Below are 27,977 nucleotides of genomic sequence, written 5' to 3' on the forward strand. Positions count from 1 at the left end.
TACACCCATATTTAGTTATTTTGCAGCATTGCTTTGCTTTAAAAATTCAGGAGATAGCTCCAAAGTCAGTTCGGAGGAGAGCTAGCAATCATAGGCAATATGAAAGGGTTTGACCGACTCCTCTCTCTTTCACAATTCACTTTCGATCGTATTTATACTACAGACTGAAATTGATTTGGTAGTTATTTCCTCTCCTCGGGGAACTCCGAGTACTATACTTCTGTGAACAAGGCTAGCAGTCATTAACAGAAAATTCTCAGTGCCCTTGCCAAACCACAACTCCCAGGAATCTCTGGGGGGCCTCGCCAGAATTAAACTGGCATAAAATTAATATACTGGTGCAGTAATCAGCCCTGGGTTTCCCCCAGGGCTGTCAAGTGACAACAGTAGGGCCGGCTCAGGATCCAGGGTTGCCTTGGTCCCTCCCTGCCCCCAGAATGCCCCCCCAGTTGTACTTCCACCCACCCAAAGGTGCAATGGGCAGTGGCGAAGCTGCATGCTCTGGCACCAGGGGCGGAGAGCAGGCAGGGGCGTGGCTGGCGTGTGTCCTGGGGGCGTGGCACATCGCCTGTGGGGGCGTGACATGCATCCTGGGGGCGTGGCGCGCGGCACGGTGGGGGGGGGCGCGGCGCATGTCGGGTGCAGCCGCAATGGTACCCCCTCCCCGATGGTGCCGGGGGGAGTGCGCTCCCCCCCCGTTCCTCTGCCAGTAGCAATGGGGGAACTCTGCACTTGTGGGGAGACAGTAGCAAAGAGGATTTGGGTTTCAGCTGAAGATTGTAGAAATAACATGCCTGTGAACCCTGGAAAAAGGAAAGGTTAATCATGCGTCTCCCTTCAGAACAACTTCCCCCCCAAGGGTACATTTTTGGCAAGTATAATAAATTCTTTGATCAATCAAGTAAAACACATACACTTAATCGACTAACTGTGCAATCCCAGTGAATTCAGCAAGAGACACTCTTGTAAGTGCACACAGGATTGCACCCTAAAATTTCTTTAAACAAGTGGACTTAGGTAGAAGAAAGGAACTGGTACCCCCTCGTCCATATTACCTGCTTCCAAGTCTATTTACCTTCTGTGAAACAGGTGAATGTCAGGAATAGCGTGAAAAACCTGGTGAGTGTCTTGCTCCAAAAAGCCCACAGTGACCTGGAGAAAGTGCGAGCCATTTGGATGTGGATCTGCCACCATATAGGTAGGTGGGGGTACCACCTTTCTGCATACTTGAGTCCCCTTGCCTCTGACAACTTCCGGTATTAAAAGATCAGCCTTTGTCACTGCCCTGCGCCCATGAATCCAGCTCTGTAGCAGAGTTCTTTAGCAGACACCCAGTCCAGTGATTGCCAGCCAAGGAAGATGGATACGTAAGGTCATATCAAAGCAAGTTATATTCAGAGTAGACCGGCTGAAATCAAAGGATGTAAGTAACTCATGGACATTAAATTTAGTGGGTCTACTCCGAGCATGGCTTCTTTGCAGCTGTCTCGGGCATTTTCACCATTTCATAGCCAGTCATGTCAGCTCCATTTGCGCAAAGGATTCTGGATTGTAACCTGTGTGGATCAGTGATTTGGTGTTTGGCTCACACAGAGCTTGACTGGGATCTCTGTTCAGCCACGAATCTCAGAAGGGATCAGGAGGTGCTCACTGATAACAGAAATCACTGGGTTAAAGCTCACTGAAAGTGCCGCGGTAGCATCATTATCAATTTACGATGGGGTGGAAGGTTTGCAGGCTATGAAGGACTCGCTCACAAATTTATTGAAAGCTGCACAAATTATGATAGCTAGCAAGTGGAAGGGGCAAGCAGAATATAAAATGGAAAAATGGTATGAAGAGGTGTGGGATATATAGCTATTAATGATAAATGAACATGTGCCATTAAGGTAAGACGGGGAATATGCAGGAGGAATGATTTTGAGGAGATATGGAGGGTGTCTGTAGAATTTGTAGTGTTACAACGAAAAGGGGTCAAACCATCGCTAGAGGTGTTGAAATTTTGGGAGGTTGGATAGTTACAATGGAATGGTCTCGCTGGTGGGGTGCACATTTTTATTCTTATTTATTTATTCTTATTACCTTGTCAAAATAAAGTAAAGGTCGCAGCACGGGAGGAGAGGAGGTGTCTCCCGACTCCTAACCCTTGCACCAGTGTGCATTTTTATTTGGCAACAAGACCCTGGGTCTACACAAAGCAGATTTACGAGTGCTTCCAGACTTTCTCTTTCGAGGTGCGATTCAATCACATATGGGCAAATTCATGTTGTGCAATCAAAAGTTCATTTGGAGCTCTTGCGAGACAAGCCACCCCACCCCCCAATCAGATTTTGGCAACCAGGAAAGATATCGAGAAACACGATGGAAAGTGTTGCAAAGTGTTGCCACCCCACAAGCAAATCAGAATGGGTGCTCATTGTCTTTATTTCTACAGAATATGATGTGGAAGGCTGCTATAACCTGGACAAGGTGTCATTTAAACCAGCTGATGTCCTTCAGTCAGGAAAGGCTATTTGCGGTGGATATGCTCGACTCTTTCAAGAAATGTGCAGGTAACTTCTGTTGGCTCCAGCCATCGTGGCAAGTGGTTGTTACTTGGCTGTAGCGATAGGAGATCTGGAGAGCCACAGGTTCCCCACCCCTTACCCTAGGCAGCTATCTCCATGCTTAGGCGTGATCAACTCGCACGTGACAGCCCTCGGAAATAAGTAAATCAATAGATTCTAAGCAGAAAATGGCGGGAGAGAGCTGGAGAGTCCTCATGGCTCATGAGGAGACCCTCCCCAGAACCCAAAGAGGACTTCAGTGGGAGCGGAGGAAGCCCCAAAGAGAACGGAGGCACAGTGGGGCTTTGTTTAGGCTGCTCAGCCTCCCCACCTAGTAGCTGACACACGTCACAGCATGGCAGCTGCTGTTGCTTTTCCACAGGTCCTCCAGCCAGCTCCAGAGCTTCACCTCTAGTTGAAAAGAGTGTTGTGGGGAGAGAGAGCTGGAGAGCAGGAAAAAATGAGCTTTTTTTAGTGTGTGCTCCCTACTTACACAGGGACACGGGTGGCGCTGTGGTCTAAACCACTGAGCCTCTTGGGCTTGCCGATCAGAAGGTCGGCGGTTCAAATCCCCACGACGGGGTGAGCTCCCGTTGCTCGGTCCCAGCTCCTGCCAACCTAGCAGTTCGAAAACATGCCAAAAAGTGCAAGTAGATAAATAGGTACCGCTCGGGCGGGAAGGTAAACGGCGTTTCCGTGCGCTGCTCTGGTTTCGGTGTTCTGCTGCGCCAGAGGCGGCTTTGTCAGGCTGGCCACATGACCTGGAAAAACTGTCTGCGGACAAACGCCGGCTCCCTCGGCCTGTAAAGTGAGATGAGTGCCGCAACCCCAGAGTTGTCTGTGACTGGACTTAACTTTCAGGGGTCCTTTACCTTTACCTTTACCTTTACCCTACTTACACAATTTTTGCTTATGTGCATGGGGTTCCGGAACATGACCCACCATGTAAGTGGAGGAATGCCCACACTGTGAATGATCCTGAAGCAAACTTGCATATATAGGGCTGCATTGAATTGAGTAGGTACACTGGAATCCATAGACTTAAAAATTTCTTGAATTTAATGGGTCTCTTCCCTGTGTGACTTAGTTCCTCATCCATACTTAGCTTTGCTCTGTGCTTTATAGGCACAGGTCCTGGCTTTCCAGGTCCGTGTCCAAATGTTGTTGTTGTTGTTTCATCCCAGGAAAACTTGTGTTTTCCTGCCAAATTGGAGCAAATGAGAATCTGTGGAGAACCTGATTGCTGTTTTCTCTGATCCAGCAAAATGAAGGACGGCCAATCCAGCCTATCAAAGCGGTGAAAGCAACCACTTGTCCTCTTGGTAGCAACACTGTTCCTGAATACCTTCCTTCCCCTCTCAGTATTGCAGGGATACAGTGCCAGTACTTGATAGGCAGCTGCAGCGTAAAGGGGAAGAGCGACCATGCCTGGAATGCTGTCCGCATTGATGGAAGGTGGCATCTCTTAGACTGCACCTGGGGAAGTGGCTCTGTGAATACTGCTTTTAGCAAGTTCACTTTCAGGTACGCTGTTAGGCAGACCAGGCAGAGCGTGGGACACACTGAGGGGATAGCAGCAGAAGAAGAGTTTGGATTTGATATCCCGCTTTCTCACTACCCTAAGGAGTCTCAAAGCGGCCAACAATCTCCTTTCCCTTCCTCCCCCACAACAGTGGGGCTGAGAGACTTCAGAGAAGTGTGACTAGCCCAAGGTCACCCAGCAGCTGTAGGTGGAGGAGCAGGGAAGCGAACCCAGTTCTCTTAACCACTACACCACACTGGCTCTCACAGTTAACTTCATTTGCTTTCAGGCGGTTTTGTTTTGCTTGGACCACTTGTCAGAGTTTGCAATTTGATGGCCGCAGGGCTGATTAATGTAAGCAAGTGCAATAAGAATGCTGCAGCTAGGTTGGTGACTGGGAGCGGCCGCCGAGACCCTATAACACCGGCCGTGAAAGAAATACATTGGCTCCCAGTACATTTCCAAGCACAATTCAAAGTGTTGGTGCTGACCTCTAAAGCCCTAAATGGCCTCGGCCCAGTATACCTGAAGGAGTGTCTCCACCCCCATCCTTCAGCCTGAGGTCCAGCTCTGAGGGCCTTCTGGCAGTTCCCTCACTGTGAGAAGTGAGGTTACAGGGAACCAGGCCTTCTCAGTAGTGGCACCCGCCCTGTGGAACGCCCTCCCATCAGATGTCAAGGAAATACAATAACTATCTGACTTTTAGAAGACATCTGAAGGCAGCCCTGTTTAGGGAAGTTTTTCATGTTTGAAGTGTTATTCCGTGCAGAGTGGCTGTGGAGGCCCGGCCAGATGGGCGGGGGTATAAGTAATATTTCTTCATTATTATTATTATTATTATTATTATTATTATTATTATTATTATTATTATTATTATGCCATGGGCATGGAGTGTCCTGATGGCAGGGATAGATACCATCTATTCATCCTCTTTGAACAGTTCTGGAGTGTTGTGCTTATTCCGGGCTACATGTGTAAAATCTGGGGATTCTGGAGGCTGGATTGTTGCAACACAGCAGCTTCCTCAACCAGATGCCCTCCAGCTGCTCTGGATCACCACTCTGTTTGCCTGTCTGGCCCTGGTGCTGATTTAGGCATTATTATGAAATACTAGACTATTGCGCCTTCTCCTTTTGCAGGTACGATGAGTTTTACTTCCTTACTCACCCCGCTCTGTTTATTAAGAAGCACTTCCCTGAGGACCCCAAGTGGCAGCTTCTGAAACAGACGGTGACACTGGAGCATCAGCATGATCTGACTTAAATGCAGAAGGACTGACCGTCGCAGTCATAAGAACATCAACCACTGAAAATGGGTAAAGTCAATTAGAAGCATCTGTCTTGTTCCCTTTGATATCACAGTTACATTACATCCACAATCAGCCTCATGTACAAGCTGTTACTGCAGTGTATATAACAGGGATGGAGAACCAGAGGCCCTTTCAGAGGTCCTGCACTACAACTTATCCAGAATGCGGCAGCTAGACTGGTGACTGGGAGCGGCCGCCCAGACCACAGAACTTGAAAGACCTACATTGGCTCCCAGTCCATTTCCGAGCACAATTCAAAGTGTTGGTGCTGACCTTGAAAGCCACCTAAACGGCCTCGGTCCAGTAGACCTGAAGGAGAGTCTCCACCCCCTTCGTTCTGCCCGGACACCAAGGTCCAGCGCCGAGGGCCTTTTGGCGGTTCCCTCACTGCGAGATGCCAAGTTACAGGGAACCAGGCAGAGGGCCTTCTCGGTAGTGGCTCCCGTCCTGTGGAACGCCCTCCCATCAGATGTCAAAGGAATAAACAACTATCTGATGTTTAGGGAAGTTTTTTAATGACTGATGTTTTAATGTATTTTTAAGCTCCTGTTGGAAGCCGTCCAGAGTGGCTGGGGAGACCTGGCTGGGCGGGCGGGCGGGGTATAAGTAATAAATGATGATGATGATGTCCCATCATCCCTGACTATCATGTGGTTGATGGGACATAAGAATTCAGCAACATCTGGAGGAAATCAGATTGGCGAAGGCTGGTTTAGCACACCACCCCAGACTCTCAGCTGTGGTTAACGTTATAAAGTTATAGAGTTATTATAGAGTTGGAAGGGACCACAAGTGTCATTTTGCCTAACCCCCAGCAATGCAGGATTATTATTTTTGCCCCGTGTGAGGCTCCAACCCACGACCCTGAGATTAAGAGTTTAAACAAGCTAGCTGGATGAGCCATGGTTTAAAGATGGCTTATCAAACCAATCAACCAGGGTTAACAATAAGCATAGTTCATCAGGTTTGGGTGAGGCAACAAGCTGTGGTTAAGCCTAACGAGGATGTAGTTTCCAAACTCTTCACCGCTTGTGTAGAGGGAGGAGGGGGGGAATGTGTGAGCCCAAGGCTTGCTTTGGCTCATTCCCAGCATACTAAACCATGGTTTCACTTGACATCTGAACTGGGTCTGTAAGTATTCCATGCTCTACCTTAGATACCTTTGTTTGCCCCTATTGCTGATTTAGATAGTGTTGCTAAATACTGCACTATTGACCTCTCTTTTTCAGGTACCATGTGATTTACTTCCTCAACCACCCTGTTCTGATTATTAGCACTTCCCAGATGATCCCAAATGGCAGCTTCTGAAGCAGACTTCTGCACCTGCAGCAGCTTGAATGGAACCCGCCTACCGTGTAATTTGATATCCTTCAAGGACAGTCACTTGTCTCGGGCATCACTGCTAAACTGACCACGGTTTTGATGCACAGGGTTTTTAGCTTGACACAAAGTTTTTAAAAATGGAAAACATATATAATATATATAATATGATATTTGTTTCAATGAGCTAAAATCGATTGCAGCAGCTATTTACAAATTTACAGTATAACAAAGAAATCGGGGAGGTGTTCCAGGATTTCTTTTTAAAGGCCGTATCCAAAAATGAGTAAAGTGGGAAACCCTAGATTGATTTTGAAAAGCAGATAATGAAAGGGTACAATTAATGTTTAGGCATAAACTTGTTCATATAAAAATGTGTTGGATCCCGCCCCCCATCCTTTACAGTACAGCAACACAAATCATTAGCATTTTATCCACCATATTCTTGAGACACCCTAATGTGGTCCTATCCATTCACTTAAAGTAGTAGCAGATGTTTTTTATATATAGCAAACAGTAAATAAAAAGAGTACAATCCATAAATTGGTGCAAGCTTTTGGGGCTTGCCTTTGATTTCCCAGTGTGTTTGTAAATGCAATAAAGTTTCACTCTTCTCCGCCAAATGTGTCCTTGTGGTTTGTTCCTCTTGCTTGATTCAGTTGTTTAATATGTGGCAATCTAATAAATTTACAGTCGTATCTTGGCTCCCGAACGCCTTGCAAGTCGAACGTTTTGGCTCCCAAAAGCTGCAAGCCCGGAAGTGAGTGTTCCGGTTTGCGAACGTTATTTGGAACCCGAACGTCCAACGCGGCCTACGAGGCTTCCGATTGGAAGCCACGCCTTGGTTCCCAAACATTTTGGAAGACGAACGGACTTCCAGAACGGATTCCGTTCGACTTCCGAGGTACGACTGTACCTACAGCATAATCACATCTTACGCGCAGAGGCATATCTAGGGGTTCTCTATGTAGAGGTGAAGGGGGTAAGGTCCTGAAAACTGCTGCTACTTAGGGGTCTAAAACAGATACATTTTTACTTAGTGTCAGGGAACTGCCATCAGAGCATCAGGTGGTGGAGGGACTCAGGCAGGATGAAAGAGACTCAACTGCTGAAGCAGGGACCAGCAGGGGGAGGAGTGGGTCTCTGAGGGAATGCGAGCAGGAGGGAGGGCTCAGGGAGGCTTCCAGCGAGAACAGTGGGGAGGTATCGGAGTCTCCCATAGGGAGACCCATACCTCGCAGGAAACTGTCACGCCGTGAGTCCAGGAGACGCGTTTCCGTTAAGGAACTTCTTTGCTGGAAACGCTTCCGCAGACAGCCACTGTCGGACTCTACTAGTGACTAGAGCAGACATGTCTGAGGAGCTCCGTCACACACGGAGGTTTGTGGGGGCGCACAAACTCTGAGGGAGCACGTTTTCACGCACAAGCAGCTAATCAAACCCTCACAGCAGTCCGACAGTCTTTGTACGCTGCCTGTGCAAGAGAAGGCATCATGAGCGAACCAACCGGAACCGGAGGAGCAGGGGCTGGAGCTGGTCCAAGCTTGGAAGATAGATACCGAGCGTTGGAGGTTCAACTGGCCCTGCAGACGGCGAGGCTGGAGGAGAGAAGGGCTCAGGATGCAGACAAGAAGGGGAGAGCCACTCAATTCCCCAGAAAGGTACCAGGATTGGTGCAGAAATTTGGGGGGGACCCCAAGGACTACCATGCTTTTAGGACAGAGATGCAATATGCCCTTAATGTGCAGTTCGATGAGTTCCCTGATGAGGAATCGCGAGTTGCTTTTGTAATTGGGCATCTTGAGAAAGGGGCTAGAGACTGGGTGTGACCCCTAATGGCAACGCACAATGACATACTAAAGGACACAATGAAGTTCTTTCGTGCAATGGATATCATGTTTTCCAGCGATATTGAGGAAGGGGTGGTGCGCAGACAGCTAATGGCTTGTAAGCAGGGGAGTCGATCTGTCCGTGAATATTGGACTGAGTTTACCATGCTGATTCACAGACTGAGTTGGGATTTATCGGCGGCACCCGTTCAAATGCTATTTGAAGAAGGTCTTTCTTCGGGGGTGAAAGACGAGCTGGCACGGAGCCCCAGGGCGGAGTCTATGGATCAGCTGACCAAATCTGCGCTGACCATAGGAGCGCGGCAGGAGGCAAGAGCCTTGGAGAGGCGGGAAGGGAGAGGGGAACGTTGGAAGGAGTTCCGCATTCCAGACATTCCTGAGCCAGCTTTCCCGCCGGCAGAGCCGATGGAAATCGGAACAGCGCGCGCGCGCGCATTTTCAAAAACCAGCGAGGGAGCTAAGAAGGAGGGAAAGGGCCCCCGGAAATGCTATCTCTGCCAACAGCCAGGCCACTTTGCCAGAGTCTGCCCCCAGAGGAAGGAATGGCAAGGGATGGTGGGAGCTGTTGAGGGGGGAGAAGAAGGGGGAGCGGAGCAGGTAAAAGCCAACGCCTGGTTGCCACAATTGGGGCACTGCAGCCAGGCCAAAGAGCAGTGAAAGTGCCCGTGCCAGAAGCTCCTCGACCTGCTCTAGTGATTGAAGTGTCGCTAGAGCTGCAGAATGGGCACCCCCTAAAAATAAAGGCGCTATTGGACTCAGGCAGCTCCTGCAATTTTATGAGCAAGGAGTTTGCTGCTGAACACCAGATACAGACCATCCCTTTAAGCAACCCCCTGCAGGTGACCACGATTGATGGCAGGGAGTTGTTGGGAGGAGGAGTCCGCTTGCAGACTGTCCCAATGATAATGAGGGTGGCAAGGCACACAGAACTGATAGCGTTTAATGTGGCCACCCTGGGAGGCGCTCCCATTATTTTGGGAATGAGCTGGCTAGCTCTACATGATCCGCTGGTTGGCTGGCATCAAAGAGTGGTGTCCTTTGGTTCAGCACATTGCCTAGAACACTGCAAAGGGGAGAAGGGTTCAGTAGGGGCCCAAGCCACCCTAGCAGGGACTGAAGTAATGGGGAAGGTGAAGGTACCACCACAGTATGCAGATCTCAGCGACGTGTTCAGCGAGAAGGAAGCTGACCAACTACCACCTCATAGACCCTTTGATTGTCAGATCAATTTACTCCCTGGAGCACAGCTTCCCGTGGGCAAGTTGTATGCCATGTCAGACAGGGAAATGCAGGAGTTGCGAGGGTTCATTGACAAGAACCTGAAGAGAGGCTTCATCAGAGAGTCCAAAGCAGCAGGGGGGAGCCCAGTGTTCTTTGTGGACAAAAAAAATGCAGACAAGCCGAGACTTGTATGTGATTTTAGGCGGCTGAATGCAGTGACTGAACCGGTGGCGTTCCCTATGCCCAGAATTGATGATATTTTGACCATGGTGAGGAAGGGAAAGATTTTCACAAAGCTGGATCTAAGGGGGGCGTACAACCTGATACGCATAAGGAAAGGGGATGAATGGAAAACCACCATGTTTACCCCTTTGGGGGCGTTTGAATACCTCGTTATGCCATTTGGATTACAAGCAGGCTCCGCGTGTTTTCAATCTTTTATGAACCACGTGCTGGGCCCTTTGCTCTACAAGAATTGCGTTGCCTTTCTAGATGATGTGTTGGTGTATTCTGAGAATGAGGAGCAACATGTGAGAGACGTCAGAGAAGTGTTGAGCAGACTGCAAGCCAACAGGCTGTGGGTCAAACTGGAGAAGTGTCGGTTCCATACCAAGGAGGTGGAATTCCTGGGGTACCGCCTGTCAGACAAGGGATTGGCCATGGATCCCGGCAAGGTACAGGCAGTGCTGGAATGGAAAACACCCAAAACCAAGAAGGATGTGCAGAGGTTCCTAGGGTTTGGAAACTTTTATCGTAAGTTCATCCGCAACTTCGCCCATCTGACGGCGCCCATCACTGACTGTCTCAGCAGTAAGAAGAAGTTTGTATGGACGGCGGAGGCGGGGCGAGCGTTTGAGGAACTGAAAAGGGCCTTCGCCTCTGAAGAACAACTTCTGCATGTGGATTTACGAAAGAAGCTAAGGGTTGAAACAGACGCATCTGACAGAGCCATAGGGGCGGTGCTTCTTCTGCAGCCGGGGAAGGAGGAGTCGGAGTGGCGTCCGTGTGCCTTCTTCTCGCGGAAGCTGAACAAATCCGAGAGGAACTACACGGTGTACGACCGAGAACTGCTTGCTATTCATGAGGCGTTCCGGAGATGGAGGCATCTGCTAGTTGGTGCACAACATAAAGTGCAAGTGTGCACGGACCATAAAAATCTAGAGTACTGGAGAACGGCGCGAGTGCTCAACCAAAGGCAGTTGAGATGGGCCCAAGAGTTCTCCAAATTTAACTTTGAGATTTGTTATGTGCCAGGCCCAGAGAATGTTAGGGCGGACGCTCTCTCACGCAAGCCTGAATATTTGGAGGGGGAGGGAGCACCCGAAGAAACCCATATCATTCCAGAGGACCGCTGGGTGTGTGGGGCGACCTTGGTGGGGCAAAGGGAATTGGTAGAGGGTACGGTGCAGGATGCATACGCCCAGGGGAAACTCAGGGATCTCAGAGGGGAGGAAGACAAACCCGGTGGTTTTGAGGAGAGAAATGGGGCATTGTATTATAAGGGAGCGTTATATATACCTGAAGGGGAATTGAGGGAGAAAGTACTCAAGCAGCTGCACGATAGCCCCACAGCAGGGCACTTTGGGCAACACAAAACCATGTGGCTGGTTACCAGGGAATTTTGGTGGCCCAAGGTCAGGGAAGATGTGCGGGAGTATGTGAGAGGGTGTGAACAATGCCAAAGAGCCAAGGGGGAGAGGCAGGCGCCGGCTGGTTTATTAGAACCACTGCCCACACCTGAGAGACCGTGGGAAGCAGTGGCAATAGATTTCATGACTGATCTGCCAAGGTCTAGAGGGAAAACAGCCATCATGGTTGTAGTAGACCTGTTAACTAAAATGGCCCACTTCATAGCCTGCTCACATGCGGTTACAGCAGAAGAAACCGCCAAATTGTTTGTAGAGAATGTGTTTAGGTTGCATGGCGCCCCCTTGAGGGTGGTTTCAGACCGAGGGAAACAATTTACTTCCAGGTTCTGGAGGAAGCTCATGAGCTTACTGCATGTAGAGGTTAATTTCTCGACGGCCCGTCATCCTGAAACCAACGGGCAGGCGGAAAGAGCAAATGGGGTTCTCCAACAATATTTGAGGTGTTATGTTAATGACAGAGAGAATGATTGGGTGGAGAAGCTGGCGTTGGCAGAATTTGCCTACAACAATGCAGAGAACGTGTCCACGGGGATGAGCCCCTTTTTGGCTAATCACGGGTGCCATCCCAGAGCCTTCCCAGGGGGGGAGGGGGAGAACTGGAGCGTTCCAGCTGCAGAACAGTTCGTGGAAGAAATGGAAGCGATCCATCGCCAGCTCCAACTCAACTTAAACAGGGCTAAGGAGGAATATAAGAGGCAAGCAGACAAAAACAGAAGGGAAGGTGAAAGCATCAGGGTGGGGGACCAGGTGTGGCTGTCAACCCAAGGGTTGCCATTCAAAGGAGGTTGTAAGAAATTAAGACCCAAAAGGCTGGGTCCGTTTGAAGTCATACAGCAGGTCAATCCAGTGGCTTTCAGGCTCCGGTTACCGAACCACATGAAGCTGCACCCAGTTTTTCACAGGTCGTTGCTGTCACCGTATAGAGGAGACAGTGAGGGGAGGGTCACTAGGGGACCAGCAATGGAGGAGAAGGAACACAGCTACCATGTAGCGGAGATCCTCGATTCCAGGTGGAAGGGAGATCAAGTAGAGTATTTGGTAATGTGGGAAGGGGAACCGGAGTCGGAAAACACCTGGGTTAGGGCAGAGGATGTCAATGACGAGGTTTTAATAGAGACTTTTCATCAGAGGTTCCCACGTAAACCTCAGCCTGTAGCGAGGTTCCGAAGGGAATACTTTGCCACCACCGACGAGGAAGAGGAGTTGGAGGGGTTCCCAGATTCTGAAGAGGAGGAGGATTCAGCTGGCCAGGACGACGATCGATGGAGAGAATTGTTCGAGACGTCAGAAGATGAGGAAGATTCGTTTCGGGGTTTGAGCCCTTCACCTCCCAGGGGGGAGGAATTGGGAGGGGGTGAGGGGGGCCCTGGAGGGGAGGTGGATGTCAGGGAACTGCCATCAGAGCATCAGGTGGTGGAGGGACTCAGGCAGGATGAAAGAGACTCAACTGCTGAAGCAGGGACCAGCAGGGGGAGGAGTGGGTCTCTGAGGGAATGCGAGCAGGAGGGAGGGCTCAGGGAGGCTTCCAGCGAGAACAGTGGGGAGGTATCGGAGTCTCCCATAGGGAGACCCATACCTCGCAGGAAACTGTCACGCCGTGAGTCCAGGAGACGCGTTTCCGTTAAGGAACTTCTTTGCTGGAAACGCTTCCGCAGACAGCCACTGTCGGACTCTACTAGTGACTAGAGCAGACATGTCTGAGGAGCTCCGTCACACACGGAGGTTTGTGGGGGCGCACAAACTCTGAGGGAGCACGTTTTCACGCACAAGCAGCTAATCAAACCCTCACACTTAGCTTTAACACACTTACAACTGTTATTTTATGGTGCAGAGCAACAGGGACAGAAGGAACCATGAGAGAAGCGATGACTGGCTTCACGGTTTTTCCCACATAATGGTTTTTTACACGGCACGCGCACACATTGTGATTAATATTATGGCACTGTTACCACGCTGTGGACTTCAAACTTATTTCCTCACCCCAAATGTATTGATACATTGCCCAGCCTTAAAGTATGTGTGTGTGCTCTATGCAAAAATCACCATGCGGGAAAAACTGTGAAGCCAGCTAGTGCCTCAAAATTTAGCTGGTGCTCTATCACGATTTTGAAAAGCAGGTAACATCTAGCCCTCCACTCAACCCTTGTTATGCTTCAAAAAGAATTTGTCTAAGTTTGCTTAAGTAAGTGGAAAAGAGACTGAGAAAAAGAGAAATTAAGAAAAGAGGAGAAATGATTCCCTACAACAGGTAACTTATCAGTTTTCGTGAAAGGTGTCAACTTTGAGAGAAAGCAGTATTATTTGTGATGGCTAAAAGGTAAAGGGACCCCTGACCGTTAGGTCCAGTCGCGGACGACTCTGTGGTTGTGCACTCATCTTGCTCTATAGGCCGAGGGAGCCGGCATTTGTCCGCAGACAGTTTTTCCGGGTCATGTGGCCAGCATGACTAAGCCGCTTCTGGCGAACCAGAGCAGCGCACGGAAATGCCGTTTACCTTCCCGCCGGAGCGGTACCTATTTATCTACTTGCACTTTGACGTGCTTTCGAGCTGCTAGGTTGGCAGGAGCCGGGACTGAGCAACGGGAGCTCACCCCGTCGCGGGGATTCGAACCGCCGACCTTCTGATCGGCAAGCCCAAGAGGCTCAGTGGTTTAGACCACAGCACCACCCGCGTCCCTACACAACACAAAACACTGTTGCTGTCTGTAGGTTTTATCTTTATTTTTTCTACCTTATATTTTGGAAATGTACATCCAGGTTTTATTTCCTTTAAATTGGGGGGGGGCAAGAGAGTGGGGCCCTAAACTATAGCGTGCTTAGCTTACATGTAAATACGGCACTAGGGGCTGCCTGCCCTGCTCACTCTGCTAAGCCTAGACTAACCGATCCAATAGGAATCCAACCCCTGCGACAATCCAGTATTGTGTCCTACATTTCTAAGCAGTGAAAAGTTCTGGAGCAGCAATGCAGGGAGAAAGGGTAACAGGGGTAGGGGGGCTTGTAAACTGGCCACATATGGTTGATCTGTCTGGACTGAGATCAAGTCATACTCAAGCCACAAAGCTCTGTTTTGACGCTTCGTTCTTTGCTTGAATTCCCCAGAATTCCCCCTCGCTCTCTAAACCGAAAGCACAAGCATTTCCTCCACCCTCTAAAAATAATGTAATAGCTTAAGGAATCATTTACCTTGAGAGAAACAGAGACTCCTGCAGCAATACCCAATCTTCAAAGTTGAACAATCATCACCTGGACGTCCTCACTGAGCATTGACGCCAAAAGGTAAGCAGAGCATCCCGATTTGTTTGGGTCTCTTACAAAAACAGCATTTGTGAAATGAAACAACTGACTTCGCGAATGAGATATCTACTTAATGGTGACTGGCAAATTTTGCAGACTGGCATTCTAGGACAGTTGCCTTGGAGGAAACTTCTCTGTCACAAAATGACAGTACACTTCTCTACTTAATGAGGTCAAGGCGAACAAGTGAAATGTTGAGGGCTAGTCACTTGTGGGCTTATTTGCAAAGCTACGGTAGGCCCTGCATTATTTTCAGCATGGTGGCTAAGTTTTGATTTGTAACCAGAAATTCCTAGAGGTCTTTCCTAAAGCAAGGACACATAGAATTGCGCTGTTCCTCTGTAAGAAAAAGAAATAAAAATCTTTTGTTATAGTTCTATCTGTCTCCTAAATATGATGGGGGAAATTTATTCTGGGGCTCAGCACTAATACATGTTTCTTGTACTATGTGCAAAGGGGTTTCTCGATCATGCCCATTTTGGACTTTCTGAGGACTGAAAAACCCTGAATTTAAAGGGCAAAAGGCCCAGGAGAACAATGGGGTGGGAAGGGTAAGAGCTGTTCGACAGTGGAATTTGCTGCCAAGGAGTGTGGTGGAGTCTCCTTCTTTGGAGGTCTTTAAGCAGAGGCTTGACAACCATATGTCAGGAGTGCTCTGATGGTGTTTCCTGCTTGGCAGGGGGTTGGACTCGATGGCCCTTGTGGTCTCTTCCAACTCTATGATTCTATGATTCTATGATTCTAAGTATCTCATCTGAAGGCCCATATATTCATGGGGAGACAGGGTGATGCAAATCTACTCTAGACTGCAAATTCTGCTCTTGTGCAGGCAAGTCCTAAGTTCATAGTGTGGACACAGCCAACCTCCAAAGTTGCTTTAGGCTGCAATTCTAAACCCACTTGCCTGAGAGTAAGCCCCACCAAATTCAATCAGACTTACAGTTGTACCTTGGTAGTCAAACGGCTTGGCTCCCAAACGCTGCAAATCCAGAAGTGAGTGTTCCAGTTTTTCGGAAGCCAAACGTCCGACACGGCTTCCGCTTGAGTGCAGGAAGCTCCTGCAGCCAATCAGAAGCTGTGCCTTGGTTTTCAAATGGTTTTGGGAGGCGAATGGACTTCCGGAACGGATTAAGTTCGAGAAGCAAGGTACCACTGTATTGAAAACATAATATCACAATTATGAAAATGATATGAAGTGGAATTATGAATGATATATAACTTATACTTTTAGAAGATACCTGAAGGCAGCCCTGTTTAGGGAAGTTTTTAATGTTTGATGTTTTATTGTATTTTTTATATTTTGTTGGAAGCCTCCCAGAGTGGCTGGGGAAACCCAGCCAGATGGACGGGGTATAAGTAATAAATGATGATGATGATGATGATGATGATGAAAATAGTATAGGAATTAATACCAAAAAATACTACACCCCATTCCCTGCAAAAAGAAGGACGCCCTAAAAACAAACTGAGCACACCTCTTATATCAATCGGCAATGGGAACAGGAGATGGACCTTTCCATTAATTATATGTGGGCAGATCCACATAAAACATAGACTATGAACTGCCGAAATCTACCTGGCAGGGGAGGAAATGTGCAATTGGGACTCCAGGGAACTTTGACACACTGCTGTGCTGTTTTGTCCAAACTTGTTCTGCTTTCACTTTTGTTTGGGCGCCGTAAGTGCTGTTCCTGTTTCTCTTATCATAATGCCAAGGTCTCCATCAAAAGCAGAAATTGCGTGCACGAAAGTTGAAGCAACTTCTACGGAACAGAAACACAACGTGGCATTGTCTCATCGGTCTTGATCCATCAAGGGTGCTCTATTGTGTGCACGAAACATACCAGAGCTGCTGGGTGCGATGGCTATCAGGGCTTCAAGTAAAAGTAGTGATTATTTATTTCACCACTGAGGGAGGGTGGCACTCTGCGCATGCTCAGGCACTCACTCGTTTATGATGGCTTGAACATGAGAGGTAAGCGGAACAGCCGTGCACAAAGGCAGCATACCTCTAACGTAAGAACATAAAAAGAGCCTGCTGGATCAGGCCAATGGCCCAACTATTCAAGCATCCTGTTCTCACAGAAGCTGAGCAGATGTGTGTGGAAAACCCATAAAAATAAAATATCAGGGACGGGCAATCTGTGGCCATACAGATGGTCTCAGCCAGCATGGCTAATGGTCAGGGATGGTGGGCATTGCAGTATATGTTTTAATGTACATATTGTCTCATCCCAAGGATAACCATTTTGTAGCCTTTCAAGAGGAAAGGAGAACAAGGATCAACTCTGTCCCAGAAACAATCTGATGGGATGCCCATGTGTTGAAGGCATGCTGTCTCTTATTGTGATATATACAGTGTGGAATTATAGTCCTGTAAGGAATCTGCTAGAATGCTGAGGGTTTTTTTCATGTGGATGTGGAATTTGATAGTACAGTGGTACATTGGTTCTCGAATGTAATCCGTTCCGGAAGTCCATTCGACTTCCGAAACGTTCTAAAACCAAGGTGCGGCTTCCAATTGGCGCCGGCGCCCTGGAAACAATAGCCGACAGCCGCATCGGGCATTCGGCGTTCGAAAAAAGTTTGCAAACCAAAGCATTTAACTTCTGGGTTTGCGGCGTTCGGGTTCCGATTTGTTCGTCAACTGAGCCATTTGAGACCCAAGGTTCCACTGTGCCTTCAAGTGTCCTCTCCGGATAGGAGGCAACTTCTTCTGTTCACATTGAAGGTCCCAATGGGGAACAATGTGGGTCACACAAGACCATGCTCCTGTCTTGCACATGCTCTAACACAATAGGGCACCTGTTTACAGGTGTACACCTGTGTACCCAAGAAAAAGGAAAGCTTAAGCATCTTTCAGAATACTTTTTACCCAGGGGCAAGTTTTTGCCAAATTTAAGAAATTAAGTGGTCAATCAGCTAAAACACATACATTTAATTGAGCAGTTGTGCAACCCTGAGCAGTTTTACTCACTGAGTAGCCCCACTGAGTTCAGCAAGATCACTCTTGTAAGTGCCTGTAAAATGCACCCCACATTTTCTTTAAACAATGTCAGGCTTAGAGAGAAAAAGGGAACTGGGTACTCCTTATTCGTGTCAACTGCTCCTGAATCTATTTCCCTTTTTTGCCTGGTGCCTAAAGGTGTATGATGAAGGTGCCAGGCAAGCATTCCACAAACAGGGAGCCACTGCAGTTAAGGCCCGTTCTTGTGTTGCAGTGGCGTAGCGTGGGGGGTGCAAGGGGTGCAAGCCGCACCGGGCGCAACATCTGGGGGGGCGCGCTCGCTGCCTCCGGAGTCGCCGAAGAGCCTCGGGCGCAGGCTGTAGCAGAGCCGCATGTCTCGCGGCGCCCGGCTGAAGGGGCCCGGCAGGCAGCGGCTCTCAGCGCTCGCCGCGGAGGACGCGCCAGGCAGCCCCTCCTCACAGCCCCGCCTCCGCCGCTGCTGCAGCAGCTGCTGGGCCGTTGCATTTTCCTCGCCTCTCTGCCCCCCTCCTCCTCCGGGCAAGCGGCGTCGTTTGGGCAGCAGCGCCAGCGGCAACTCGCAGGTTAGGGGTTAGGGGGGCGCAAATTACGTGCCTTGCCCCGGGTTAGGGGGCGCAAATTACTTGCGTTGCCCCGGTTGCTGACAACTCACGCTACGCCGCTGTTGTGTTGCCACCCTTTGGCCCTCTCGTGGGGGAGGCACACAAAGAAGGGCCTCTGATGTTTATTTCAGGGTCCGGGTAGGTTCTCATGGAGCGAGATCCTTCATGTCTTTGCTTTAGGAAAGAGATACAAGGAGACCCCCTCAGCTCAGTTCTAGCAACTGGAACAATAATTCTTGATTATTGTGGTTATAGGTTAAAAAAAGGCCACTGTCCTGAAAATGCAGTGGGGCCTATTGTAGCTTTGCAAATCAGCCCACAAGTGAGGTGGGGGGAACTTTGATCTTTCAGATTTCAGTGGCGCTCTGCGCAAGGTCAAAATCCAGCAGCTCCCTGCCTCACCACCTGCTCTGCTCAATTCCCTACATCATAGTTGCGACACCCTGCAGTGCCCCCCCTGGCTTGATGCCCAGTTTGGCAGAACTGGCTGCACTGCCCTAGATCTGCCTCTGCCACAAGTTACTAGTCCTCAACATTTCACTTGCTCACACTGACTTCCTTTAGGTACCCATGTCCATGTTTTCTATCTATCTATCTATCTATCTATCTATCTATCTATCTATCTAATCTATCTAATTTATTACGGTTGGAGACCAACTCATAAAACACACTTGGGGGTACAGTCACAGAAGAAAAACAGAGAATTAAAAAATGTACAACAATAAACTATCGCAGGGAGTTGACCCAGAGTCACCCATGGAACCGAGTTTGGGGATTTTCATAACAAACTAGTTTGAGTTGGGAGATGGTCTGTGCCTACAGATCTGTACACAGAATCTGGCGACCATCCAGGTCGTCTTCTGATCTTTGCCTAACAGGAAAAGGTCAAGTTTTTGCTTTTCCGGGAGGTTGGCGAGCCTCACCAGCAGGGGATCAATGGTCTTACTACGTGCCTCTTCATAAAAGAGACATCTAAAGAACAAGTGCTCTGGGCTTCCTATCTCTCCCAATGGACAGGCGCAAAGACTCTGAGCATATGGGACTTTTTAAAGGCTCCTTCCAGGACCGGCGAGGGCAGAGCCGAGCTTCTGGTGAGTGTAAAGGCTCTTCTTGCATTTTTAGATACGAGAAAGAAGAGATATGCTGCCGGTGCAGCTATATATCTCTCGATTTCTCAAATTTTATAGTCGGGGCACCTTGCGCAGTCCTGTTGTCTCTCGGTGTCTAAGATTCTTTGCCTGACCGTGGCTTTTGCCTGGCCCAACCCCAGGCTCAGAAGGGCTTGAGGGGCAAAACCCAGTTTCTGAAGGGTGTTCAGGTCTGCAGTCTGCCAGCCTGACTGGAATTGATCGCAGAGGATCAATGGGGCTATCCCTCGGGGGAGCAGATTCAATGTCAGCCATTTGTAGATTGATGTTAGGCAGATATAAGCCTCCACTCTCATCATCCCCGTTTTGAGTCTAACCCATGCGTTTGAAACACATCTGGGGACTTGTAGGAGAGCTCTAAGAAGTTTGGATTGCACTCTCTCAAGTGGGGAGAAAGCAGAGGAAGGCGGGCCCAGAAAGGATCCATAAAGGAGCTGTGCCAAAGTTTTGGCCTTGTATAATTTTAGAGCCGCGGGGATGACGAAGCCCCCTTGTGCTCTGAAAAATTTAAGGATACAGTTTGCGGTTTTTCCCGCTGAGCTCCCGATGGAGTTTATGTGAAGTTTGTTGGTTCCTGAGGCCTGTACCACCATTCCTAGATACTTATAATTTGTGACTTGTTCTAATTTATGGCCTTAGAGTTCCCAGCTTCTAAGCTTTGGTTTTGCCCCCAAAGCAAGTATCTTGGTCTTTTGATAGTTGATTTTGAGACATTCAGTTTCACAGTATGCTGCGAGCTTCCTTAGTGCTCTTTTGAGTCCAATGGGGGTTCTAGATAGAATTACTGCCTCATTGGCATATAGCAGGACCGAAATATGCTGATTTGCGAGCTTCGGAGGGTGGAGTTCTGAGTCATTGGGTGCAGATACTAAATTATTTAAATAGAAATTGAATAGTAGAGGGGCCAATAGGCACCCTTGCCTGACTCCTTTGAAGGTTTTAATGGGGTCTGTTAGGTGTCCTAGGCGGCTACACCTGACTCTAAGAGCCGTGTTTGCGTGGAGTGCCTGAATTAAGAGCAGAAGCTTTCTATCTATATTGGTACCCTGTAGTCTGTCCCAGAGTCTGGTTCTGGAGACTATCTGTCTATCTATCTATCTATCTATCTATCTATCTATCTATCTATCTATCTATCTATCTATCTATTCAATGTTTAGGGGTACTCTCATTTTCTTACTCATATTTAAACACGGCCCCTCAATGAGGCCAAACTTAGATTCACAAACCCCAGAAATATCTCTCTCTCTCTCTCTCTCTCTCTCTCTCTCTCTCTCTCTCTCTCTCTCATCTATCTATCTATCTATCTATCTATCTATCTATCTATCTATCTATCTCTATCTCTGTATTTATTTCAGTAGAAGCGGAAAGTACTGTAATAGGAAAAAAGATAACCTATGTGATATATTAATTCAGCTTTTAAATCCATTGTATTTTCAGACATAGTCAGGTTTATTAAGGTGAATGAATAGGGCCTGCCAAAAGGGCCCGAGAGCATAAACTCACCACTGCCCTTACCTGCTTTTCTTGCCATTCCCACCCATCCCTCACCGTTCATTTGTATAAAACTGGAGAGAAACACTCTGGAGAATTCACTGAACTGTTATTCTGTGACCTGAAAAGTTCCCTCCAGGGGCTGTGCCTGGAATGAGCTTCTGCTTCCTAACTATCCTAGGATTCCGGTCTGCCAGGCTTACCAGTTCCTGGTAAATAGACACTCCATGGACCAGTCAGTTGCTTCATTTCACAAACCCTGCTTTTGTAAGAGGCCCAAACAAATCAAGATGCTCTGGTTACCTTTTCGGCATAGATGCTCAGCAGGGACATCCAGGTAATGATTCTTCTCCCTTGGAGAAGACTTCTCAGTGCACCTAGGAGAAACAGGTAAGTTGTTTCATTTCCTTGCTGGAGAAAGGCTGAACTTTATCTCTCTCTCACAATGCAAATGCAAGCAATCATATTATTTATAGAGGTTGCTTAGGGAAAGAAATTTATACAGCCAAGGTGTGTCACCATCACAACGGCATAGCAGTGTGAATTTGGAGAGTAACGGGGAACTCTGCATTTGTGTAATCAAGGAATAAAGTCCCAAAGGGGAGGAGTGAGGGATTAACGTGGCTTGAACTCCGTCAGGAGGAAAGATCACCCAGATGTGGCCTGTGTATTGTCCTACCCAGTGCTTTTTTTCCTGAGGGGATGCGAGGGGCATACGCATACCCCTAAACATCTTGTGAATCTACGTTTGGCCTCATTGCGGGGCAGTATTTCAATATGCCTAGGAAAATGAGAGTACCCCTAAACATTTTTTTTTAAAGGACTGGCTTTTTAAAAAAGCACTTTCTTTCTGTATTGTCGCCCCATAATTTTTCACTGCTTAGAACAGGGGTTCCCAGAGTGGGCACAGGCTGTGGGATTAACCAGAGGGTGCTAGGAGGCAAGAGGGGCATTGGGGGTATAACTATCAGAATTTGAAAAACTGGTATCACTCGATCAAGCTCATTGATTTTACTGATTTAATTGAACTAAATAGTTTTAACTGGATTTGGAATAAATGTGCAATTGATCGTTGCTGTTTTGAATTTTATTGCGTTATTATCTTCCTTAGTTGGTCATGCAAACCACTATTCTGGATACCGTTGTACCTCTGCTCCCGAATGCCTTGGGAGTTGTAATAGTTCTAGGGGTTGCTCGTGCGTAAGCTTGTCCCAACACCTGGCTGGGTTGCCTGAGTGAACCTTTCCTGTCCGAGCAGCCACTCACCCGTGGCTGTCTCAATCGCTGGCAGAATCTGTCAGTGGGCGTTTCTTAAATTTCTTCCAGCAAAGAAGCTCTTTGACGCCCAATCTCCTCCTACTCTCCCTGCGCGGAAGCCTTCTGCGCAAGGAGGGCGTAGGCAGCGGAGGACTCTTCCTCTCCCCGCTGGTCCCCGGCAAGGAGTCATGGGACCGCCTCGCCGATTCCCCCATCTGCCCCCCTTCTCCACTGGAGCTACGCTGATTCCCTTCCCCAGAAGATGGGCTGCCTCTCCCACTCCCGGGACGCTCTCTGGGATCCCTTTGGAGCTTGCTCTCTCCCTCGGACCCTGATGGCAGTTCCCTGACATCCACCTCCTCCTCAGGACCCCTCCCACCCCGGGCGCGGTTTTCCGGCACAACCTCCTCCCTCTCCTCGGCCGACGATGCGGGGAATCCCCTGAAAGAGCTGGCATCATCTTCTGAGGATTCAAAACCAGCCTCCCATCCGCTCGGATCTCTTCCCGCTGGTTGAACCTCCCAGTCTGATTCTTCTCCCTTGGACACCTCCTCTCCCTCCTCTTCGGAGGCAGGAATACCCACAAAATCCCCTTCGTCATCCATGGGTCCAAATTCCTCCTCCCAGAATCTCGCTAATGGTTTGGGCTTATCCGGGAACAAACTGTGGAATTCTTCCACCAGATACCCATGAGTGATTGATTCAGCAGGGACCCAAGTGTTTTCTGACCTAGGTTCCCCCTCCCAGGCAACCGAGTACTCTACCTGGCGACCTCGCCACCTTGAATCAAGTATTTCCGTGGCTTCGTTACAGTGTTCCCTCTCCTCTACCCGCGGGTGGGTGGTAACCCCTCCCTCCAGTCCCAGGAATTCCCGCCCCTTCCTGTAAGGTGAAAGTAGGGACCTATGGAACACCGGATGTATCTTCATGCTGTCAGGCAACTTGAGTTTAAATGCCACTGGGTTCACCTGCTGTATTACCTCAAAAGGCCCCAGCCGCCTCGGCTGCAACTTCTTGCACCCTCCCTTTAGGGGCAACCCTTGGTATGACAACCATATGGCAACGGAGAGGCCATAGTTGCCATGTGTACCAAGAAAAACAAACATGGAGTCCAGCACTCTTCCCCTTGCGCAGCTCTGCTGTCTGTCCGTGCTGATCCAAAAATCCAAAAATCCTTCTGCTTCTCCCTCTTGCCGGTAGCAGAGATAAACACAGCGGTGAAGCAATTGCAGCATGTGGTAATAAATTCAGACACACAGGCGTTTCTTATCTTCTTAGCCTTTAATCATGAAGTTTAACAGCATAACATCAAACCTGGTGAAAGCTCACCCATCTTGCGTCCTCTCTCCGTAAAAGTGAAACCAGACTGAAACTCTCAGAGTCAATCCACTCCCATAGGAGTTTCTAACCACGCCTCAGGTAAGAGACGTCACACAGAACTCCTTAACCCTGTGAGTTCTGAAACCAATAACACCCCCTCTCGTCTCGAACCCTGAGGGAAACTGTGAACCCCTATTTACAGACCTCTTTGAGTTCAACTCACCTCCCATTGCCTTTTGCCTCCCACTGGCATCTATCCCAGGCAATTGTTGAATCCCTTCCACACTCCCAGAATCACACTGTGCGAAACCAACCCACGCACTGGTGACCTGAAACCTCTCAGGTGGAATCCCCTTTGTGGTCCGAGTGGACCGCCGGAGCACAACCTCGGGCGCTCCTCCTGACCCACTGGGGTCAGCAAGTGTGTCTCCAGCAAGCTCAGAAGACTCCCCCTCTGACTTGCTGCGTCTTCAGGCCTCCTGCACTTGGTTAACAGGAGATGAAGGCTCGCTCTTGGGTTCCCTCTTAACCTGTGGAGAAACCCACCCCTGTGCTTGACCATCATCAGCAACCTGGTCTTCAGCAACAGGCTCCGCCTTTGCCTCTTCTTCCTCCCTTTCTTCCTCCCTTTCCTCCCCCTCAGAATCGGACAGACATTCTGAGAGAAAATCAGGACCACCCCTAGGCCGTGACCAACCACCCTGCTCAAAGAACTCAGCATGCTTGCTGACCAGCAGCTTGGTCTGATCACCCTCTGGGCATGCAAACTTCCACCCATTTGTTGCAGGATCATACCCACAGAAGATCATGTCCTGGCACCTAGGACCACCCTCCTTCCGTTGCGCTGTTGGTATCGGCACTGAAGCCCTGGAACCGAACGAACGGAAGAAATGCACCTGTGGCTTTTGCTTGTGCAACAGAAAATACGGTGTGTCACCTACATCGTGATTGTAGGACCTGTTAAAAACAAAGCTGGCAAATTTCCAAGCTTCACTCCAAAAGCTCTGAGGCAGCCCAGAGTCACACAGTAAAACCCTGACAGCTTCAGCCAGTGCTTCACTCCTGTGCTCTGCCACGCCTCTCTCTTGAGGAGACTTTGCACCCGTCACCTGGTGACGAATTCCCTTTTCCTTGAAGAACTCCTTCAGAGCAGACCCAGTGAACTGTGACCCACGGTCGCTCCTGAACTCTTGCACCTTGGTGGAGAACCTTAGTTCCACCTCCGCAACCCAATCCTGGATCAGTTGTGCTGCCTCCCTCTGTGACCTGAGAGAGAAACACCATAAATTCTGAGAAAAATCATCTGCCATCGTTAGCAGAAACCTGGCCCCACCCAGACTCTCACACTTCATGGGTCCTGTAAGGTCTGTGTGAACCAACTCAAAAGGTTTTGTGGTTACCCTCTTTACCCCGGGAAACCTGCCCCTTTGAACCTTGCTGCATGCTCTGCACACTAGGGAACCCTCACATGGTGTGATTTTACAACCTTTGGTGCATCCGGGCAACCTCTTAACATCTTCCAGACAAGCATGAGACATTCTCTTGTGCCATACATAAACACATGAATCATGACTGGGAACACTAGCACACTGCACCTTTGCTTTTCCTGCATTCCCACCACCCTCCAGAGGTGTCTCCAGAACAAAGAGATTCTTCTTGCATTCCATGTTGACAAGCAGCTTCCCCCCTCTGGAAATAGAACAGGTGTTATTTTCAAAACAAATTTTGTATCCCTGCTTCGCCAAAGCAGGTATTGATAACAGGCAACACTTCATCCCTGGTACAATGAAGCACTCCAGCTCCGCCTGCAAAACAGAAACATATACATTTGCAGCATTAGAAACTTTTTGTTTTGTCCCGTCAGCTAATGTGACAGCCATTCCAGTTAAAACAGCCCTGCAATTCCGCAGCTCCCCAGCAGATGTCGTTATCAGGTGATGACTGGCACCTGAATCCAACACCCACTTCACATCTGTGTCCCTGCTGGCATTGTTCTGTAGCATTGCCATGGCAGCAACAAACGTCCCGCTGCACCCCCTGTCCTTGGCAGCGTCCGAAACCACAACATCCTGCGTTGCTCTGAAGACTGGACTTATCTCAGAGTTCCCAGACAGCTCTGCAGCCGTTATCTCCCTCTGCAGCAGATGTCTGACCTTGACGCATCTAGCTCTGTCCTGTTTCCCAGGCTTCGACTTACGATGCAAACAACTCTTGTCAGCCTTTGGAAAAAGAGGCTTTTCTGTGCTTTTACTGCTCACCGCCCCCCCCACTGCTCCCAGGGCTCCCAGGACGCTTTCCTGCACCCCCAGTGGTAGGTAAAGGGCCCCCAGCAGCTTGCCTCTCTCCAAGCTCCTCACACAGACACGTTGCATCACCCACGCAGCTTTTAGACCCTGCAAAACTGGCAGCAACAGCAGCAGTGGAAATAGTCCATTCACCCCCCTCAGGGGTCCCACAGCCTTTCCCAGCTGTGCACTGGCTTTCACGAAGGTGGTTAGTGCCCTCTTGCCTTTCCTGTTCTGATGCAGCCATCTCCCGGCCCTTGCTTCCGCCCCCAGTGTTGCACATTTCCTGTAGAGCTAGCCAAGCGACCGCAGGTTTCCTTGCATCCAGAACTATAGGCCTTAAATCAGCACTTACATTCTCAGCCAGAAACGCCAGAACATGTTGCTCAGCTTCACGTTGGCTTGCAACAGCCCCAGCTGACGAAGACATCGGCTTCACCAATTCCCAGAGCTTGGCTCCAACTAGGGACAACTCTGCTAAATAACTCCACTCCAGCCACGTCTTAGTGGTTAACTTTTCACATGGCAGCTTAAGCTCAAAGCCATGTTCCTGGGACTGAGCCATCTCCTTTTCCCCCGGGGTAAGCTTACTCACGACAGGCATCAGCTTCCTCGGGCCTCTGGCAGATCGGCTTCTCCTCCCAGTGAGCTCCTTCCAGCCTCAAAGACAGCTCCGGCTGGCCCCAGCAACTTTCCTGCTGGCTTCCCCCCGCACGTGGGACGTTCCTGCAATGCTTCAAAGCGTTGGCACGCACCCATAACCTATGGCAACGGAGAGGCCATAGTTGCCATGTGTACCAAGAAAAGCAAACATGGAGTCCAGCACGCTTCCCCTTGCGCAGCTCTGCTGTCTGTCCGTGCTGATCCAAAAATCCAAAAATCCTTCTGCTTCTCCCTCTTGCCGGTAGCAGAGATAAACACAGCGGTGAAGCAATTGCAGCTTGTGGTAATAAATCCAGACACACAGGCGTTTCTTATCTTCTTAGCCTTTAATCATGAAGTTTAACAGCATAACATCAAACCTGGTGAAAGCTCACCCATCTTGCGTCCTCTCTCCGTAAAAGTGAAACCAGACTGAAACTCTCAGAGTCAATCCACTCCCATAGGAGTTTCTAACCACGCCTCAGGTAAGAGACGTCACACAGAACTCCTTAACCCTGTGAGTTCTGAAACCAATAACAAACCACACCCGGTCTCCCACCCATATGGCCTCCCCCTCCTGACAGTGCCTGTCCGCCTGCCTCTTGTAAACTTCCTTGGCCCGCTCCAAGTTCAGCCTAAGTTGCTGGTGGTGTAAGGCCTCCATTTCCTCCACAAATTGCTCAGCCGCAGGTACACTCCATCCTTCCTCCCCCGGGAATGCCCTGGGGTGACACCATGAAAGGGCTCATTCCCGTGGACACGTGTTCAGCGTTATTGTACGCAAATTCAGCCAAAGCTAATTTCTCTACCCAATCGTTCAGTCTCTCGCTGACATAGCAGCGTAGGTATTGCTGGAGTATGCCGTTCGCTCTTTCGGCTTGTCCGTTGGTTTCTGGGTGCCTCGCCGTCGAGAAGCTCACCTCAACCTGTAGCAAGCTCATGAGTTTCCGCCAGAACCGGGAAGTAAATTGTTTCCCGTGATCCGAGATTACCCTCAAGGGAGCCCCATGCAGTCTGAAAATGTGATCCACAAACAGCCTGGCGGTCTCCTCTGCCGTTGCTGCATGTGAGCAAGCTACGAAATGGCACATTTTAGTCAGTAGATCGACTACTACCATGACCGCTGTCTTTCCCCTTGACTTGGGCAGATCTGTCATAAAATCAATGGACACCACCTCCCAGGGCCTTCCCGGTGTGGGTAAGGGTTGCAGTAACCCCGCGGGGGTGGCCCTTTCCCCCTTAGCCCTCTGGCATCGGTCGCACCCTTGTACATATTCTCGTACGTCTTCCCTCACCTTTGGCCACCAGAACTGCCTGGTGACAAGTAGCATGGTCTTGTGCTGTCCAAAGTGCCCAGCTGTTGGGTTGTCAAGGAGTTGCTTGAGTACCTTCCCCCTCAAAGTCTTCCCCGGTACATACAGCGCCCCCTTATAGTACAGTAGCCCTTCCTTTTCCTCAAACCCTCCATGGACTTCCTTTCCGTCCCTGAGTTCCCTAATTTTTGTCTGAGCAAACTCATCGTCTCTGGTGAG

Source organism: Podarcis bocagei (genome assembly GCF_964188305.1).
Source record: "Podarcis bocagei genome assembly, chromosome: W".
Taxonomy (NCBI): Eukaryota; Metazoa; Chordata; class Lepidosauria; order Squamata; family Lacertidae; genus Podarcis; species Podarcis bocagei.